Below are 17888 nucleotides of genomic sequence, written 5' to 3'. Positions count from 1 at the left end.
CCGACTCTGTGTGACCCCATAGACAGAAGCCCACCAGGCTCCCCCGTCCCTGGGATTCTCCAGGCAAGAACACTGGAGTGGGTTGCCATTTCCTTCTCCAGTGTGTGAAAGTGAAAAGTGAAAGTGAAGTCGCTCAGTCGTGTCCAACCCTTAGCGACCCCACGGACTGCAGCCTACCAGGCTCCTCCATCCATGGGATTTTCTAGGCAATAGTACTGGAGTGGCTTGCGATTGCCTTCTCCGGCCAGGGGTTGAGGGGATGTTAAATAGTTACACAAAGAGACCCATGTCTCTAATGGAAAAGAAGGGCTATGTAAACCAACCAAAATCTAAGCATGTAAATGCTTCAAGGTTAGGAAATGGAAAGCTGAGGACAAGCAATCACAGTTTGTGATCAACAGTCCAGTAGACTCTAAGCTGCTGCTGCTGCTAAGTCGCTTCAGTCGTGTCCGACTCTGTGCGACCCCATAGACGGCAGCCTACCAGGCTCCCCCATCCCTGGGATTCTCCAGGCAAGATCACTGGAGTGGGTTGCCATCTAAGCTACAGCTTATCAAATAATTTTCTTTCTTTGCTTCACACCTTGTCTCTGTAGGTACTTCCCCAGCTCCTGCCTGAGGTGGGGTCGTCACCACTTCCCATTTGATGCTGCCCCACTTGGTCCTATGTTTGCTCTGGTAAATTCAAAAACTTTTAATATGCCTCAGTTTATGATTCAACAAGGCCAGGGAAGGGATGAATAGGCAGAAGACAGAGGACCTTTTTAGGGCAGTGAAACTGTACTGTATGATATTATAATGTTAGATATGTGTCATTATAATTTGTTAAAGCAGAATGCACAATGCCAAGAGTAAACCCTAATGTAAACTGTAGACTTTGGGCAATTATGATGTGCGGGTTCATGGACTTCAACAAATAAATTACTCTTGTGCAAGATGTTGATCAGTGGAGAAGACTGTGCATGTGAGGGGGAAGACAGGTATATGGGAACTTATATTTTCTGCTCAGTCTTTCTGTGAACCTAAAATTACTCTAAAAAACAAAGTCCACTTCAAAGGAAAAAAGAATGTTGTAGAACTAGACAGTGGTGATGTTTGCACAACACTGTGAAATATACTAAATGCTACTGAATTGTATACTTCAACAAGGTTAATTTTACATTATATGAATTCTGCCTCGATATTTAAAAAAAAAAAAAATGTTGGGGATGGTCACATATAAAACCAAAACAAAACCTGTAGTGAGCATCCTACATCTCTTTAAACTGGTTCATTGCTGGGACTCGGCCATGTCCAGGCCTGCTTAGAAGCTATGAACTGGGCTGCCTGAGGGGCGGAGGTCCACTTGAGAAAGGACCTGCCCCAAAAGGAAGGGAAAAAGGCAAGCTTGGTCCAGTAGGGCAGAGGGCAGGGTGACTGGAGAATTAGTTGTTTCTGACCCTCACCTTTCCCTGGTGTCACTGTGTGTCCCCTGTCTTCTAGGCCGACTGGCTGCCCTTTCGGTCATCAGGCCCCGCTCTGCCTTGAGAGTGGGACGCCCAGCACGCGCTCAGAGAGTGCTGACGGTTCCCGGGGCCGTGCTGTTCACACATCCCGCTGGGGCCTCTCGCCACTGGTACCAAAATTCGGCTCTGGGTTCTCCTCACACTGCCTCTGACCCATCTGTTCCCTCTCCATGCCAGACTAGCTTCTTCCCAACATAGGTCCATTATTCTGGCTGAAGGTTTTGTAATGATGGAATTGCTATCGAAAGCGTGACTTCTTCCAGGGCCTGGGAGTGGGCTCTTGTCCAACATTCAGAAATAAATTGTCCAGGGAGACACACTCACTGCAAAGTGAGAACCTTTATTGGGAAGGGGCGTCTGAGCAGAGAGCAGCAGCGTGAGGGAACCCAGGAGCACTGCTCTACCGTGTAACTCCCAGTCTCAGGTTTTAAGGTAATGGGGTGAGCTTTCTGGATTGTCTCTGGCCAATAATCTTGCTTGCGCCCATGTTTGACCTGACTTGAGTCCTTCCTGGTGGTGCCTGCATCTCATAGCCAAGACGGATTCCAGCACAAGGATTGCTGGGAGGTTGACTGGATATATTATGGGCTGGTTTCTCCTTCCTTTCAAACCCTCCTGGATTCTTCCAGTTGGAGGTAGTTGGTCAGTTCCATGTTCCTTATATGAATCTCCAGTTGTGAGATCACTCATGCCAGTGGTTATTATCCTGCCTGGCCAGGGTGGGTGGTTTCAGTCAATGGTTCCCTAACAGAATTACATCAGTTTCCCTAAAGCCCTGGGTCCAATCCAGCCAGGCCAGTCTCCTGGCAGAGGCCACGCTCCAGCATTGGCCATCACTGTGCCCCTGGAGCCTGTCCCTCAGAACAGAGGTCTCTTTCCAGTGTTCTCGCTCCTTGAAGGCTAGAACCATCTTCACTCCTCCCCCTTCTCTTTTCTTTTGGACTGGCCCAGAGGAAACCAAAAGTCAGAGATCATGAAAGCCAGGATAAGCTAACAGTAAAAACACGACATTATGTCAGAGAAGGAAACATTACACAAACTCCAAAAAGAACTCAACCTCACAAGCAATCGAGAAATACTCATTACTAAATGAGTATTTAGCATATATTTAGCATACACCTACCAGATGGATGAAAATGAGAAAGACCAGCAATACCAGCTGTTAGCAAGCATGCAGAGCAATGTGTCTCTGCCACCCGCTGGTTATGAGAGTCAAATGCAGTTAATGGGAAACAGTGTTCAGCAAGAGCGCGTGCTCAGTGTTGCTGTCCTCAAGAGCCCTCCAATCGCTTCACTTCATGAAGGCAGAGCTGATCCTCTTTGCATCCACAGGAACATTCTGGACCAAGGTCTGGCCTCATCGTAACCTCTTTGCCAAAGCAAAGTCTCCTTAGGATGGCTCTGCCCCCATCTCCTTGGGCAGCTGGCACAAGAGGCAAGCCTGGGGTTCTTCTGCCTCTGGTTCTCCTTGAGGCTCCCAGTGAGGCAGGCCGGGGCCTGGGATCCCTTGCTGCAGTGCTTGCAGCTTGACCGACATCTTCTCGAGCAACAGGATACAAAGACATTCTGCGGGACGAAAAATAACTGCAGACGTGCCAATCGGGGCAAATTACGACCATGCATGTGTGCACGCTAAGTCACCTCAGTCATGTCCGACTCTGCCACCCCGTGGACTGCAGCCCGCCAGGCTCCTCTGGCCATGGAATTCTATAGGCAAGAATACTGGAGTGGGTTGCCGTGCCCTCCTCCAGAGGATCTTCCCAACCCAGGGATCAAATCTGCATCTCTTATGTCTCCTGCATTGTCAGGTGGGTTCTTTACCACTCATGCCACCTGGGAAGCCCAAATTATGAACAGTAAGAAACTAAAGGCCAAAGCCCAATTGCCACATCTGAGGTGCTGCAAGCAAAAGCAGGGTCGTGCACAGAGGACCACCAGGGGTAGGCAGACCACCTAAGCCACTCTCTGGGCTGACCCACCAATCCAGCCCCACTCTCACCCCATTTAAGGAGTCAGCTCCTCCCTCCCTCCTCACCCCAGGGACTGAGCACAGGCATCCGATAGGGGTTCTCACTCCCTCTTGCTGGAGCACAAGTCCCAGCAAAGCCTTGCCTGAATTTCTCTTCTGGCTTCTTATCAATTTGTATGGATTACATTGTCCAAGGGCCAGGGCTGCCGCCCTGAGTCAGTGTCACCAAAGTGGATGAAGGGATCTCCAGCTCCTTCTGCAGAGCAGCCTCCAGCAGCCTGGAGCTAGCACTGGGCCTTGCTTTAGGGCTGGCATACTTCATGCTGGGGTCAGTGGCGCCTTTGGCCCTGGGCACAGCAGGGTCACCAATGAAAATGGAGAGACATAGCGATGCGCCCACATCAAGGGAGCTTCACTGTCAGTGTATGAGACACGCGGCACTCGTGCTTGGACACCGTGCCTGCGATGGCGGTCAGTGGTCCTGGGGCGCGTGCCTGCAGGGACCCGGCAGGGGTGTGGACGTGCCAGCATCTCGGGTTGGTGAGCCACCCCTCAGTGCTCCAGGAAGCTGGAGTAAAGGCCGTTTCACTGAGGGAAATAAAGACGACAACCAGATGGTGATGACGATCCTGACGGTAACATGTTGGTGATCCAGTTTTATATCCTGCTTGCATAACCTGGGAACCAGCCACAAAATGCCAATAAATCAGGCAATCCTCCAGAGCCAATTCTGTATAACGTTTCTCAAAGGGAGTCCTTCAAATTAGCATCAGCATCAAAGGCGAAGTTCTTTAGACCTGGATGCTCAGATCCTACCCTCAGTTCAGTTCAGTCGCTCAGTCGTGACCGATTCTTCGCGACCCCATGAATCACAGCACACCAGGCCTCCCTGTCCATCACCAACTCCCGGAGTTCACTCAAACTCATGTCCATCGAGTCGGTGATGCCATCCAGCCATCTCATTCTCTGTTGTCCCTGTCCCCTCCCACCCCCAATACTTCCCAGCATCAGACTCTTTTCCAGTGAGTCAACTCGTCGTATGAGGTGGCCAAAGTATTGGAGTTTCAGCTTTAGCATCAGTCCTTCCACTGAACACCCAGGCTTGATCTCCTTTAGAATGGACTGGTTGGATCTCCTTGCAGTCCAAGGGACTCTCAAGAGTCTACCCTAGGCCTCCTGAATAAGAACCGCTGAGTGGGAGCCGAGGAACCTGCATTTTCAGGCATTCCCCAGGTGACTCACGTTTCCCATCCATCAGGGGAGGCAGGAGCTTCTTTGCAAAGACAGCCATGCCTCTGATGACCCTCGGGCTCAGGGTCTGAGCTCTGCTTCCTCCTCCTCTCAGCTCAGTCTTTTCACCAATGATTGGGGAGCTTTGCACATTGAAAGGGTTCAAGAGTTGTTTTCCAGGCTCGTTCCATTCTCCAAACACAAACTTCTTGTCCCAGAATTCATTTTAAGAACCTTTGCTTTGTAGAAAATCTTGAACAGGCAATGTTTATATTTCTAATGGGTTGTCAACATTATTTTTTGCTTTCATGGTGATTTTGTGAAACTTAAGATTTGGGATGCATCTTAACACAGTTTCAGGCTGTTATAGCCTGAAAGCCACTTGGGATTTCCCCTTAATGTATGTATCACACAAAAGAAGAAAGGGGCAGGGGGCTGTGTGCAGAGTTTCAGGCTCTTTCACTGCTTGCCTTCCCCTCATGTGCAACTCTCACGGGGTGGGCTCTAGGTCAACTTGCCTTTTAGGGTTTACCAGGTTACCTGAATTTCTTTCTATGTGTACTGTCTGTATATTCTTTTCTCATTTTTTCTCTTCCAGAGAAACTCTTCTCTAGAGTTTTTAAAAGTAATCATGCAAAAGAGAGACCAAAAACAGGATTTTACACATTGGCTCGAATTTCTTGTTACCCACAGTTTGGGATGTTACTTAGTTACCAGAAGAGTCTGGCTTGGGCTCCAAGAAAATTAGTTTGACACTAAAAACTTAAAAGTGCCAGATGTGCTCAATGTTTAGACAGGCTTGGCAGATGAAAAGTTCCAGAACTGGAAAGTGGTACAAGCATGAAACCCACTCAGAGTCCACAGACCTCTGCATTTATGTGTTTTCCCCTCTCTCTTTTTTTCTTCTCCAGGACATTTAATTGCCTCTGGGTGGACGACAAATCTGTGTTCTTGCAAAACGTGTCTCCTCCTGTCATGAATGATTTATCCTGTCTTTTCCCAGTGGCTGTTCTACATTTCTATGAAAATAAAAATAAAGTGGCCCCTGCTCTAGAAAAGGAGGAAGAGGAAATCTCGATTGAGTCCCCTATTTGTTTTACTTATAGAAAATCGCAGACAAGGCAGCATTGCAATTTACAAATATGTTTGGTATATCTCCCCTGCTGAACCCATGTTACACCAGAGGGGGAAGTCTGATCTAGTCCATCTGGGGTGGGGCCCCTGAGAACTTGCATATTTAACAAGTTCCTAGACGGTGCTGATGCTGCCTATCTAAGGACTCCCAGTTTGAGAGCTGGTCAGAGCACTGATTTTCTCAACCTTGGCTGAACAGTTGAAGCACCTCGGGAGCTTTACGAAGCCTGAACCCACCTCAGAAGAGCAGGGGATTATGAGCCACGTCAGCACTTCCAATCACTCTGTGTGCTCAGTCGCTTCAGTTGGGGCTGACACGTTGCGACCTCATGGACTGTAGCCCGCCAGGCTCCTCTGTCTGTAGAATTCTCCAGGCAAGAATACTGGAGTGGGTTGCCAAGCCTTCCTCCAAAGGATCTTCCCGACCCAGGGGTCCAACCCGTGTCACCTGTGTCTGCTGTATTGCAGGCGGGCTCTTTACCCCCTGAGCCACCTAGGAAGCCCTTCCATCGCTCCAGGGCTGTGTTTTCTGTCTTGGTTGCACATCGATTACTGGGGAATTTTTAAAACCCTGGTGCCTAGGCTTCTGCCAACTTCAGACTTATTCCCAGGCATCAGTGGTTTTCAAAGCTCGCCAGGTGAGTCACACATGCAGCCTGCAGGGTGAAGAGCCACCAGAACACAGGCCCGTTAGCACAGCAGATGCCGCGGCTCTGGGAAGAGGGCGGGCCCTTCAGAGTCAACCCTACTTTTCTGGTCACTTCAAGAGCAGTTGTTTGTTTTTATTTTTTCCTTCCTGTCCTTTCTCCTACTAACTGGATTTTGAAACAGAGGCTCTAAATCGGCTGTGTTAATGCTGGAGGGGTTTTATTCAACATTTTAATAGTCACGGAAGCAAAAAGGATCACCACACTCTTTCAGGGCCAGGAAAGCCACCACTTTGAACAAGTGGGCTTCACCTTGCTATTACCTTCTTTTGAAGGTGGGAGCAGAGGTTGACGTTTACCGGGGTAGATCGTGTAGCCTCATGGGGAAGGTGCCATTGGGAGGTGGTGGGAGCCTGCTGGTGGTTCGGACTGGCCGCACACCAGCCTGTGACTGCAGGCTGTAGAGACGAACACATCCGACACCGGAAGAAACGGAAGCAGGAAGGGCGGTCTGGGGAGGCCAGTGCTCAGAACAGCTGGAAGACTGGTGGGGGGGGGGGGCCCAGGTGCCCCAGGACAAAACGGGGACTCAGTGAGGCTTGGAAAACACCATTTGACTCAAACCTGGTGCTGAATGTGACTTTAAAATATATATATTTATTTATTTGGCTGCATTGGGTCTTAGTTGCAACATGCAGCGTCTCTGCTGGGACGTGCAAACTCTTGGTTGCAGCATGTGAGATCTGATTACCTGACCTGGGATTGAACCTGGGCCCCCCCACCCCACAAAGTCTTAGCCATTGGACCACGAGGGAAGTCTAAATGTGATTTTTTTTTTTTTTTGATGAGGGACCCAAAGAACACACTTTTCTTTCAAAGAAGTTGGTTTAGACTAAGTCACTTTATGAAATTCTTAACCACACACAGACCTTTAAACCTGAAGGGATGCTTCATGATCACCCAGTGTCAGTTCAGTTCAGTTCAGTCGCTCAGTCGTGTCCAACTCTTGCGACCCCATGAATCGTAGCACACCAGGCCTCCCTGTCCATCACCAACTCCCAGAGTTCACTCAAACTCATGTCCATCGAGTTGGTGATGCCATCCAGCCATCTCATTCTCTGTCGTCCCCTTCTCCTCCCGCCCCCAATCCCTCCCAGCATCAGAGTCTTTTCCAGTGAGTCAACTCGTTGCATGAGGTGGCCAAAGTATTGCAGTTTCAGCTTTAGCATCAGTCCTTCCAATGAACACCCAGTACTGATCTCCTTTAGGATGGACTGGTTTGATCTCCTAGTCCAAGGGACTCTCGAGAATCTTCTCCAGCACCACAGTCAAAAGCCTCGATTCTTCAGCGCTCAGATCATCCAGTGTAGTTCTCTCCAAGGTAGGTTTACAGAGCTCTGGGCATTTCCAAAGGTTCTTTGAGGGGTCTACTAGGAGACAGAGCCACCAGGGCTTCCTTGGTGACTTAGATGGTAAAGGATCCACCTGTCAATGCGGGAGATGTGAGTTTCATCCCTGGGTTGGGAAGATCCCCTGGAGAAGGAAACAGCAACCCACTCCAGTATTCTTGCCTGGGAAAATCCCATGGACAGAGGATCCTGGCGGGCTACAGTCCATGGGGGTCACAGAAGAGTCAGGCATGACTTAGTGACTAAAACCACAACAGGAGACAAGACGGGAGGTGAGAACCAGGGCGGAGCCAAGTTGTGGCCTGGGATGACCGTTCGGTTCAGTTCAGTCGCTCAGTCGTGTCCAGCTCTTTGCGACCCCATGGACTGCTGCATGCCAGGCCTCAATGTCCATCCCCAGCTCCCGGAGTCCCTACCCACCACCTATAGACATCAGGCCTAGTCAGTGAGGCGCTTGCTGTGCGGCTTCAAGACAATAAAAGACAATGCAGGCACCTGCTCACTCCTGCCAGTCTCCCTTTTAAGGAGCTGCCCTGGGTGAACACATTCAGTCCTCACCAACCCTGTGAAGAAGCTCTGTCCCCCTCCTACTGCTGAGGAAATGAGCCCAGGGAGGCCAGGGCCGTTGTCCAGGGTCCCTGTTGTCAAGAGGCCGAGCTGAGACTCACACTCGTGGTGTGCGGGGCCCCAGCTCCAGCACCGGGTGGTCTGCCTTCCCGGACGCCGAGCCTGGCTCCCACTCCGGCTGCCTCCTGAGCTGGCTTGGCCGCACGATGGGGGTTCAAGGCTTCTCCATCTACAGTTCAACCTGAGCTCCCCCGGTTCCATGCCAGGGCGGCAAGAGCCCGCCTCTTCATCTCCAAGTGGGCCCCTCTGTCTTTGCGGCTACAAATGACTGGAGGGTCTGTGTCTGCTTCCCCCGGCAGGGTGGGCTGTGGGAGCCCCCCAGGCGCCCCCATGCAGCCCCAGGTCCCTCAGAGCCCTTCTCCGCTCCCCCAGGCAGCCTGCCTCTCAGACCTCCTCCCAGCCCAGCACGCGGAGCCGAGCCGGGCACGGGCTCTCCACGGAGGGCCGGGCGGGTCTCAGGGCCCATCGAGGCGGGCCAAGGCTGCCCTCTGTGCAGCTCAGCTGTCATCCTGTACTTTTCCTGAACAGGTCCTTCCCTCCCTCCTTCTGCAGAGAGGGCCCCTGGGGGTGTCACCTCTTTCCCTCCCTTCTCTCCAGAAGAGGACCTTCCTTGATCTCCTTCAAGTGCTTACTCCGGGGCTTGCTGCCCCGCTCTATGTACAGCAATAAATGAGGAGCCAAGGTAGGGGTCATGGGTTCTGGGAACTTGCCCTGAGGTTGATTCAGGCCCTCTGAGGCTCTTCCCTGAGCTTTGCCGGTCGAGGTTGAGAGGATATGGAACCCACTCCGGACCCTCTATCAGATCAGCCTCCTATTAGAGCCATTTGGAGGAGAGGGGAGGGTAACCTTGCCAAGCAGAGGACTAGTTAACCAGTTTCTGGGGAAGAACATGCAGCTTTTGGCTCAAAGGCTATTGCTCCTTTGAGCCAACCCCACACCTTGTGGAGTAGCCTTTGTCCTCTAAGCGTGGCTGGGGGTTTTGCTCAAGTGTCTGCCTTACCTGCCTGACCTGAGCCTGCAGGCCTTGCAGGTCAAGCCACTTTCACTGCAAATGGCCCTCATTCTAGGAGGAAGGGTGCTGGATTCTGCACTTCAAACATGTAAAACTCAATTCCAAGGCTCTTCACACTGACATAAGTTTGTTGGATCCATGCAACTTTCAGTTTCAAAAAAGGAACTCAGGCTTGGGGAAAAGATATCTGAGACCAGATATTGAAGGTCCTTGCTCCTCGTTTTATATTTCAGAAAATCCATTGCGAGGAGATGAGACATCTCTGACATGGTTATTGAGCTCACCTTACATGAAAGAAAAATAAGCCTTGCATTTTCCAGGAAAGAGTTTAGTCAGAGAAAGACACAACTGAGAATCCTTCTAGAATAATGAGAAAAGTGCCGATCACAGACCTATTACGTGTCCTCCTTGAGGGCCTCACTGTGATACCTTCTCTCCTTTCTTTTGGGATAGCTTAGATAAGAAGTGTGGCACTGGGATGGTTTCATGTCATTATTTCAAGCCTATACATAAGGCCAGATCCTGGCAGTTTCAGCCATTCTCCCTCCTGAGTCCATTCTAAAGGAGATCAATCCTGGGTGTTCACTGGAAGGACTGATGTTGAAGCTGAAACTGCAATACTTTGGCCACCTCATGCGACTAGTTGACTCACTGGAAAAGACTCTGATGCTGGGAAAGGTTGGGGGCGGGAGGAGAGGGGGACGACCGAGAATGAGATGGCTGGATGGCATCACCGACTCTGTGGACATGGGTTTGAGTGAACTCCGGGAGTTGGTGATGGACAGGGAGGCCTGGCGTGCTGTGATTCATAGGGTCGCGGAGAGCTGGACACGACTGAGCAACTGAACTGAACTGAACCTATATTCCACAAGGCAAAATCCAATTCTCTGGAATGCAGCCGTTGTTCCTTTCTAGGCTCTGGGACAGTTTGTTTAAGATAAGGAGAGGACTAAGAGGCTGGATTTAGAGGCACTGAAGGACGGACTGAGACGGCGGTTGCAGGCTGTGCCTATGCGGGCACAATGACCTCACCCCTGGGGAGGCGCCAGGGCCAGGGAAGGACGCTCCTCCCACATGGTCCCTGGTCCCTGCCATTTACAAGAGACACTGTCCTTATTTTCTCTCTTCCTCTAGTGATGTCCCTAGATGGCTAATTCTTACCCCTGGAGCTGTGGGGCTTCCCTAGTTGCTCAGACAGTAAAGAATCTGCTTGCAGTGAAGGAGACCTGGGTTCCATCCCTGGGCGAGGAAGATCCCCTGGAGAAGGGGAAGGGTACCCACTCCAATATTCTTGCCTAGAGAATCCTGTAGACAGAGGAGCCCAGTGGGTTATAGTCCGTGGGGTTGCAAAGAGTCAGACACGACTGAGCGACTAACACTTTCACTTTACCTGAGGAGCTGTGGGGTTCAAGAGTCAACTGGAGTGAGAAGCAAAAAAAAAAAAGTATGCTTAAGAGCTGAAACTGCTGCAGGAAAAACATGGGGCCCAAAAGGGATGGTTAAGTCCCAGGTCCCAGGCGAGTGCCTGGAATGGGCCCACCAAGTGAAGAATTCAAGAACTTTCCAAAACAGAGGGAAAGCAGATTTATTTAGGGAGACATGAGCTCCATAAACAGAGTGTGAGCCGTCTCAGAAGACAAAAGGCCCCAGGGTAGGATGTTGTTGGTTTTTATGGGATGGGTAACTTCATAGGCTAATGAGCGGGAGGATAATTCCAACTATTTGGTGGAAGGGGTGGGGGTTTCCAGAAATTGGGTCACCACCCATTTTGGGGTCCTGTATGGTCAGCCTCAGAGCTGTCTTGGCACCAGTGGGTGTGTTGTTTGGCATATGCTAATGTCTTACAATGAGCCCATGAGGTTCAGGGTTCCCTGAAAGTCAAATTTTCTGCCATCTTGGGCCTCATCAATTCTAACAAGTTTATGTCACGTCCTTAATGGCCGAGCCATTCTTTTAAAAGTTGTGCCCTGTTCCTTTCCCACCTGTTTCAAAACCAACTCCAATCCTTACTGACCTTGTGATCTTAGGTGTCCATCTTCTGATGGAGCGAGGCCATAAATGAGGTGAGGCCATCACACCTTTGTATCATGATGATAACAATTAAGATAAGGCAATATTTCTGGAAAGAGTTGTCTGTAGTCTGTTTCACCTTCTGTGTTCCATTGTGTCTCCGCAACCCGCTTCAGCTGGTTTTCTGTTCCCAAACACTCTGTATGCTTCCTTTACCTTTGTCTAGATCACCGATGGGCTTCCCAGGTGGCTCAGTGGGAAAGAATCTGGAGACACAGATGTGGGTTGAGTCCCTGGGTCAGGAAGATCCCCTGGAAGAGGACACGGCAGCCCACTCCAGTATTCTTGCCCAGAGAATCCCATGGACAGAGGAGCCGGGTGGGCTACAGTCCATGGGGTCGCAGAGAGTCGGACACGACTGAGCATGAGCAGATGGCTGATGATAATCCAGGTCACCTGTATGTGACCATCCTCCTGACCCATCTGCTCTGCTCAGCACAGCTGCCGCTCCCTCCCCTGGGGCATCCACGGCACCCTCGCCCTTCCCCCCCCCCGCCCCTCCATCTCAGGGCCTTGGACAGCCCTCCTGCCCCAGCACTCCACCCCTCAGGGCTGGGCCTTCTTTCCCTCCCCCTACTCTCTCCCCCTAGGTGACTCATCTAGTCTCAGAGCTTTAAGGGCCATTTGGAAGCCAGTGACACCCAAATCATCATCACCAGCCTTGACCTCTCCCAGGAACTCCACACTTAGGTACCCAGCTTCCTACAGGACATCACCACTTAGACGCACAATGGTCACTCCATGCTTAAAATGGCCAAAACGAGACCCTTAGTGCGTACTCTTCCACCTCTCCCTCAGAAAGGCCTGCATCTCAGGCTTGGCTTTAGAAGCTACCTTAGATGATTCTTTCTTCTCAACTCTCCCCCTTCCCCATCACCCCCTTTCCATACCACAGTCTAATCCACAGCCTGTTCCGTCAACTGCGTCTCAAATCCTAGGTCGGTCCACGTCCACTCCTACCACCCAGTCCAGTCCCTCTGGGCTCGTAGCATCATCTCCCTGGTTTTTCCTTCTACCCTGGCAGGATCATGCCCTCACCTGCCTCTGCAACCTGGCCTAATCCATTTTCTCCCTCATGTATTCTGCTGTTGCCATACTGACCCTGTTACAACTTCTCATACTTGCCAAGTTCGTTTTCACTTTCAATCATTTCCTCTAGACATTTTCCCCATCTGCGACGATCTTTGTTCTGACAGGGCAAACAGCCCGCACCGCTCCAAAAATGCACTTAGTATTTGAAAGCAAAGGGCACATAAATGTTTACATTATTTGCCACTTGAGATAATCTGCGCCGTGACTATATTCTTTCATCTGGGATGATTAGGAGCTATCGAGAGAAAAATGGAGACACTCAGAAATGCACCTTTCTTGTTAATGAGGTAATGTGATCCCAAGCTGAAGAATTCTATGAGGTTATATGGTCCGTGATTCAGAGTGACTCACACTCCACCCTGTTTGATACAAATCCCTTCCTGATGCCACTGGGAGATTTCCGTGGGTAATTTAATCAATTGGGCCTGTTGCTACGTTACCATTGCATCACTTCTTGCTAAGATTTATCTCCCCTTTCCCCCAAAAGAGTCTCAGTGCTGTCTCCTGAACTTTAAAATTGACAATGAGCAATACTTTTAGGACAGACGTTGTAAGGCTTAAACATGAAGGTCACAAAGACTGAATCCAATTCTCTTTTCTAAAATGAGACACAGAGGAAATGACACACAGAAACATTTCCCTAGATATGACAGGCTCAGTTGTTCTGCTGAAAGTGCCTCAACGCACACGCTACCCTCCCAGGGTGAAGTCAGGTGGACTGCAAACACCTCAGTCACCGTTCAACTACTTTGCAGTTTGTCAGTGGCTTTCGAGGCTCGCGTTCTTTGGGCCCTAAAGGAGATGTTTGCACTTCAGGTTGAGTTGCGGGCAGCTGGGAGCAAGTCCACCATGGTGGGCGTTTTCAGTTGCCTGCATGTCTGCCTGGAAAACAGACAAGTTGCTGGCAAAGATCATTCTTCCTCTCCCTGCAGGCTGTGTGGCCAGCATGCCCCCAGCCCATGGGGAAGGCAGAGACTGACAAAACAGAACACGCTGATAGAAGGTGTGTGATCTCCTGATTAGCCGAGACATTCAGAAAACTCTCATTCTCCCCATATTTGAGCCATGCCCTATTTGCCACCTTATATTACCTTTGCTCGGGCTTCCCTGGTGGCTCAGAGGTAAAGAATCAGCCTGCAATGCAGGAGTTACAGGAGTGGCAGGGTTCGATCCCTGGGTTGGGAAGATCCCCTGGAGGAGGGCATGGCAACCCACTCCAGTACCCTTGCCTGTAGAATCCCCATGGACAGAGGAGCCTGGCGGGCTACAATCCATAGGGTTGAAAAGAGTTGGACATGAAAGAAGCGACTTAGCATGCACACACGCACACATTGCCTTTGTTCTCCTTCACTGACCAAGGTGTCAGAGGCAATGGCCATGCTCCAAGGCAGTATATTTCTGAGAATAAGCTAAAAAACTAAAACAGGGAAACAATTTAAATGTGAGCAAAACCCTGGTTCATGCTGTAGTCAGTGGAAGTTTAGGCTTGGATTCACAATGTTGACCTGCTGCTTATTTCTGCGACCATAAAACAGATTTATTCAGGATCAGCAGTGAATTCATGATTTATTTTTAGCTGCGCTGGGTCTTTGTTGCTGCACCCGGAGTTTCTCTAGCTGTGGAGAGCAGGGCTACTCTCACGTGGTGGGGCATGGACTTCATGCCTGGCTTCTTTTATTGCAGAGCACTGGCTCTAGGGCAAGCAGGCTTCAGTATTTGCGTGTGAGGGCTCTAGAGCTTGGGTTTAGTTGCTGCACGTGGGCTTAGCTGCCCTGTGGCATGAGGGATCTTCTGGACCGGGGATCGAACCCACGTCCCCTGCACTGGCAGGCAAACCACCAGGGAAGCCACAATCAGCAGAGAACTGAAAAAAAACAAAAAAGGAACATGGAGCCTGCATCCATGGAAAGCCATGTGCAAGTCCCTATGTAGCAAGGGAGAGACAGCACTTTTATGAGGGAAGAGGAAGTTGGGAGGGCTGGAGTAAACCAGGAGGCCAGGGCTTTTCGCTGGTGAAACTGTTTCCAGGAAAGAGGAGTCTGTGTTCCTGTTGGGCTCTGCCATGGTCTCAGGACAGAACAGCTCCCTCTTCTGGTTTCCCAACTCTTTAATTAAGGTTTCTGTTGAACTTTTCACAGCAAGTACTATGTGAAACCCTCAAATGTGTATTTTTACCTTTCACTCTTTTTGAAGGACAGAAGCAATATAGAAAAAAAAGATAAGAGTAAAAAGTGACGAATCCCCACCAGATTTTTAATCTCAGCACCTGTTTCCTGATAGCAAGCTCAAGCAGGGGAAAGGGGCACAGACAGGAGTCTTGTTAGAGTCCACAACGGATCGCTGATGACTATGGAGAAGGAAATGGCAGCCCACTCCAGCATTCTTGCCTGGAGAATTCCATGGACAGAGGAGCTTGGTCAGCTACAGTCCATGGGGTCTCAGAGAGTCAGGAACGACTAACACTTTCATTTTCACATGTTTGGCACAGACTAAACATGTTCTATTCATTCTTTTATCTAAACTCCAGTGTTCAAACTCGCATACTCAGCTCTTACTATCTCCATTCAATGGATGCAAACAGGCGCAGAAAGTGAGCTAAATCTCTCCAGATCTCAAAACTAGTCCATGGCAGGGGTCCACCTGACCCCCAGTTCTCTGGTCCCTGCACTTCCAACCCTGCTTCCTTCTGCAAGGTTCCTTCTCTGATTCCTCTGGATATCCATACCTGCTCCAGCATCTCCAGGACTAGAAAAATCAAAGAAAAGGGCACAACCCTGGTCAGACACTTCATCCTCTTCTGGTTAGTCCTCTCCTTCTCCGTTGCGTCAGTGAATGAAATGATTAAGTTGTAATGAGACAGATTTTAATGCACAAACATTTCGTTCTGTCTTGGTGCTTTGGATCATTTTTGCCATGTTGTCAGTAGGAAATGATTGTCAAATTAATCCAAGCATCAGGATCATCTGGAGAAACAAAAAAATACATATCCAGGACCCCATTTCAGACCTATATCAGTATTTCCATGGCCACAACACGTGTCTCTGTTAAGAGGGCTGTGTGTGTGCGCACAAGTGCGTGTGCATGTATTTGTTGATAACAAGATCTCCCTTCTTAGCAAATTTCAAGTATGCAATACAAATAGCTAACTACAGTCATGTTAGTCCATTGTAGCTCCCAAACCTGTTCATCTCGTAACTGACACTTGGTTCCCCTTGACCGTCTCCCCATTTCTGCCCCCCGCCCCCAGGTCCTGCTCCTCTATTTCCATGAGCTTGACATTTTCAGGTTCCACACATAAGTCAAACCATGCAGTATTTGCATTTGTGTTTCTTCATCCAGTTTATTTTACTTAGTCACAATATTCTCTCAGTTCATCTATGTCGTTACAAATGCTAGAATTTTCCTTTTCTTTTGACCATGCTGCACGGCTTGTGGGATCTCAGTTCCCCCACCAGAGATCGAATCTGTGCCCCCTGCAGCAGAAGCATAGACTCTGAATGAGGGAAGTCCCAGAATTGTCCTTCTTTTTTAAGGCTGAATAATATTCCCTTGTGTGTATATACACTCTACTTTCTTTATCCATCACCACTGATGGGCTACTGCAAGCCGTACTACATCCCGGTTTCACTTCCTTTGGATGTATACCCAGAAGTGGGATGGTTGCATCCTAAAGGTAGTTCTGTTTTTAATTTTTTGAGAAACCTCCATATTGTTTTCCATAATTAACCTTTAAAACCAAGCTTCTTCAAAGTACAGAAGTGTGTAAAATACGCCACAATTGTGTTTAAAGGGAGATATATATATATATATTCCCTGGTGGCTCAGATGGCAAAGAATCTGTCTGCCATGCAGGAGACTTAGGCTCGATCTCTGGGTCAAGAAGATCCCCTGGAGAGGAGAATGGCAATCTTCTCCAGTATTCTTGCCTGAAGAATTCCATGGACAGAAGAGCCTGGTGGGCTACAGTCCATGGGGTTGTAAAGAGTCAGACATGACTGAGCGACTTTCACAAAGTAAAAGATACCCAATAAACTGGTAATATTGGTTCCCATGGGGAGAAGTGGATAGTCAGCTGCTCTCTTGCCTGGAGCAGAGCCACCCAGCTGAGCACAGCCGAGGTCAACAAAGCCTCCAGCAGCTTCACAGCTGTGTGAACAATAACAAATAATTACTGTTTAAAATTAATAGAAATAAATCATAAGAGTGCTGTGTATCTCACCATTATGCTCCAATAATTCCCTGCCTATATATTTATTCAAGGAAACTACAGTGTAAGAGTCAGGCTCTGGAGCCAGACAGCTTGCCTGTGGATCCCAGCGCCAGTGCTATCCAGCTGCATCCCTTGGGCTAATTACCTAACCTCTCTGTGCCTGCGATTTCTCATCTGTAAAGTGGGAATTCTAAAAGCTGCTGCTGTTCAGTTGCTAAATCATGTCCAACTATTTGTGACACCATGGACAATAATCCAAAGGGTCCTCTGTCCATGGGATTTCCCAGGCAAGAATACTGGAGTGTGTTGCCATTTCCTTCCTCACTTATAAAAGGACCAACCTCGAAGGGCTCGGTGTTTTCTAACATACATTTTAAAATACAAAACTATTAATATATGAAGTGTCTTGTCCATATACCACCTAAAATCACCTTTTAAAATGCCAGTTGGCACTATGCTGAATGTGGGCCACACCACTATCACAGAGAAGAAAGGAAGGAAGGAAGGAAATGTGCTCAGCAAGCGTTCTTCCGGAGCCCGAGGAGGAAGGCGGAGTTACACTCACGTGACTGATCGGTGACTCCAGGAGGAGCAGCCCCGCCCAAGGCTGGCAACAGCAGAGAGGCTGGTGTTGTTTCCATGAACCTACGGAGTCCTCCCCATCTCTGCAGCATCTGCCCATCCTAGGACATTGAAAGGTATTGTGAGATCATTCAAAGGATTGTGAGGAATCGATGTGTTTTCCTAACCTTTAATTCTGTTTTTACCCCAAACTCCATCAAATTGAAAAAGCTTTTGGTCAACCTAAGACTTTGCTAATATCATAATGATGAAAGTGTTCTCAGGCTTCCAAAAAAATATATATATATAAGAATGAAGTAGTAAAAGGGAAATCTATAATCTCAGTCAGAGGGGAAGAATACTTCGTAGCTTCTAAATTTAAGCACTTAAAATATCGAAGCTATCAAACGGCATGAGCTGGAT

General features: G+C 49.2%; 2 long non-coding RNA genes across 3 annotated transcripts in view; both read left to right on the top strand.

Moving 5' to 3' along the window:
• LOC148775213 (uncharacterized) overlaps window positions 1-5775 on the top strand; it is a 33103-nt gene extending 27328 nt beyond the window's left edge. The window contains exon 2 of the long non-coding RNA XR_016039330.1: window positions 5615-5775. This is a non-coding gene — a long non-coding RNA (uncharacterized LOC148775213). The remainder of the gene's footprint in view (window positions 1-5614) is intronic.
• Window positions 1-17888, top strand: part of LOC148775212 (uncharacterized) — a 70397-nt gene that overhangs the window by 39847 nt on the left and 12662 nt on the right. For both annotated transcript variants that reach the window (XR_016039329.1, XR_016039328.1), the window contains exon 2: window positions 17351-17602. This is a non-coding gene — a long non-coding RNA (uncharacterized LOC148775212). The remainder of the gene's footprint in view (window positions 1-17350; window positions 17603-17888) is intronic.

The sequence above is a fragment of the Moschus berezovskii genome, chromosome 16, assembly GCF_049115385.1.
Source record: "Moschus berezovskii isolate FMDL1 chromosome 16, NW_MosBer_1.0, whole genome shotgun sequence".
In the NCBI taxonomy this organism is placed as follows: domain Eukaryota; kingdom Metazoa; phylum Chordata; class Mammalia; order Artiodactyla; family Moschidae; genus Moschus; species Moschus berezovskii.
The sequence above is the reverse complement of the archived record's forward strand: the minus strand, read 5'-3'. Positions and strand labels throughout refer to the sequence as shown.